This window comes from Geospiza fortis, unplaced genomic scaffold (genome assembly GCF_000277835.1).
Source record: "Geospiza fortis unplaced genomic scaffold, GeoFor_1.0 scaffold98, whole genome shotgun sequence".
NCBI classification, from domain to species: Eukaryota; Metazoa; Chordata; class Aves; order Passeriformes; family Thraupidae; genus Geospiza; species Geospiza fortis.
In genome coordinates this window covers 9417218-9419822 of record NW_005054306.1, presented here as the reverse complement: position 1 = coordinate 9419822, position 2605 = coordinate 9417218, and the positions used below count along the sequence as shown (strand labels likewise).

General features: G+C 35.9%; 1 protein-coding gene and 1 long non-coding RNA gene across 2 annotated transcripts in view; one reads left to right on the top strand and one right to left on the bottom strand.

The window, feature by feature from the left end:
- The window catches only part of TRDN (triadin), a 109094-nt gene that overhangs the window by 77985 nt on the left and 28504 nt on the right, over nt 1–2605 (top strand). The gene's annotated exons all lie outside the window — the stretch shown is intronic.
- The window catches only part of LOC115949557, an 11561-nt gene continuing 9734 nt past the window's right edge, over nt 779–2605 (bottom strand). Inside the window, exon 3 of the long non-coding RNA XR_004082999.1 lies at nt 779–885. This is a non-coding gene — a long non-coding RNA (uncharacterized LOC115949557). The remainder of the gene's footprint in view (nt 886–2605) is intronic.

Genomic DNA, 2605 nt, shown 5'->3' with positions numbered 1-2605 from the left:
CTGTAAAGAGACATAACCCTAGGAGTGAAAAGCAATAATATTCATGAAAAGAGTTAAGGAGAGAATATTTAAGGACACTCTAAACCTTACCAGCTTTGTTTGTTCAGTTATTTGCTCAACAAGCTCTCCACAGGTACACCTCTAAACTGGTTGTTGTTTTTCTTATCTCTACCTTGTGTCTTACATCCTCTCTTGACCTGCCCAGGCTCAGACAGAGTTGGGAAGTCCTAAGGACGTGGCTGAGAAAGAAAGACTCTCAAAAAGGAGAGAGGGAGGACACAGATTTTTGTAGAGAGAAAATAAACAAACTTGGGATTCAGTAGGGAGACGGCTCCATCAAAAGAGAGTAAAATACTGCATCTCCTCTAGAACTTCTAAAGACAAGCAGTTATAAACAGAGGGACTGCTTTAGGCTCAGAGGGGGAGAATGAATAGCTGAAACTTGCAGAGACACAGTCATGGTTTGAGTTAAAAATAACACCCTGTACCAGTGTGAATGACCTAGTTTCTGGATTTACACAATTGTACCATCAACAATTCACATAAGAAATACTTTCATGGAGATCTTCATGATCTTTTTTACAGTTGTCCTGACATTTACAAGCAGCAGCAAAAAAGCCCTTTTTTCCCAGAAGGCTCCCTGTTTGACCCTCTCCTGAGGCAGAGCAAATGTGCTGTAGGAAGGGACAGTTTGGGTTTTTTCAGTTTTGACTTTTCCAGCTACAAGGAAACTGGGAAATCCATGAAGGGGAGCAGTGAAATAGAGAATGAAGTCTGTAGTGACTTGAATTTCAGAAGATAAAAGACATGACTCTTCTCTTCCAGTGTTTGTGTCATTCCAGTGTGCTATGACAGACTTGTGGTAAGAAACCACAGGTTAAAGAGCTGAAAGACATTAAATGGACATAGGGTGATCAGATGGCCTTGCAAGTGAATGAAAAACTAGGGTGACAGGTTTAGGCTCCAAAAAGTAGAAATAAGTCTTAAAGTATCTTAAATAATCTAATTTTTAGGTGAAGTCGAGAAGGACTGCTCCTTAATATCTCCCAAAGTCCACCTGGGGCTCCACCTGTGAAGTGACTGCTTTTTGACCTCTCAAATCACTTGTTGAGCCCTGAAGTTAAATGCTGCAAATGGTTGTTGTACTGAAGCCAAATGCCTTTTTGTGGGAGGGGAAAAAAAAAAGCATTGCCTTGAAAACCAGCTTTATTCAACACACCAGCTGTGAAAGGCAATGCTGGAACATCCAGACTCCAGAAATACTCAGTGCTTCTGAGAAGCAAAGTAGAGGTCAGGTATGATCAGCCTTGATTTATGGAAATCATTGAGAAGAGCGCCACCAAACAGTACTCGATTAGTTTGTTACTGTCTTTCTCAGGCAAAGTGCTCATTTTACACTGTCCTTTTGTGAACAGACGTATTACTGTAATTCATTTTACTGCATAGATAATGGGGAAAACACCCTTCATTAACCCTAATATCCAATTAGATTTACAATCTGGTATATTTTATCCTTTTATCTGTCTATATATTTTATGGTAAAGAACTTTGTCCAAACAAAGAGTTCTGAGTGCAAATCAGCTGAGGAATTAAATTACAGTCACCTTGACACTGCAATTCTTTCAAACAAGGAATAATTTCTATCAATCTCAACATTACCATTTGTGAAGGAGAAAAAATTTTTGTCATAGAAAATTCCTTTGCACAGACATATTGGGATTTTCTGTGATTGATTGCATCAAACATGAATTTCTGATTCCTTAGGCAAAATTTACAATGTCATTTTTAGTAATATCATTCAGCATTTTTTTCTTACAAAGTATATTTGCAGTGTTTCTTTTATAAAAAAATCATATACATTACTATAAGATTAGGGGTTTTTTATTTTTATATAAATATTAAGCAAGAATTTATAGAAAGTAGTTCACCTAATGTAGCATTTTATAGTGCTCAAACAATTAACATTAAAATAAAACTCAGTTCCTTAGGTTTCATTAATAAATACACTTCTTAAAATATATCAAATAATGCATTTTGTCAGTCACATCAATCTGTTGGAGGTCAGTTAATGCTCTTATGTTGATTTTAACAAATGAAGCTGAAATAGTTTTCACCTGCTCAAAGTTTCATCATGACAATGCAGTCTCGGCTATAAAAAATGAATGAAATGTACACAGGGAATTCAAGGAAGATATATAAGGAAGAATTTTTGCCAAGATGCTTCATGCAGCATTAGCTGGTTTTCTTATTTCACTGGTAGTATTTGTCCTTGATACTGACAAATTTCATGGATGCCCTCCTTTAATCCACAATAATTGTATCAATATCAAATAAATTCTATATATTTTAATTTTTATGAAAGAGAAGTATTTGAGGTTTTCAGCACTTTACAATGATAATAGTGGAGTTTTAGCCATAAACTGATTTTTTCTAATCTGGAAGTCCTTCCCTTAAATATGACTGCAACAGTGACCAATTGGGTTCTACTGATACATTTAGAGGTAGACCACTTGAGGCCTGCTGCACACAGAATAAAAAACTGCTTTCTGATTTTATCTCTTGAGAAATCGGCCTTAAAAATATTTTTTTACCTTCTGTCTAACAT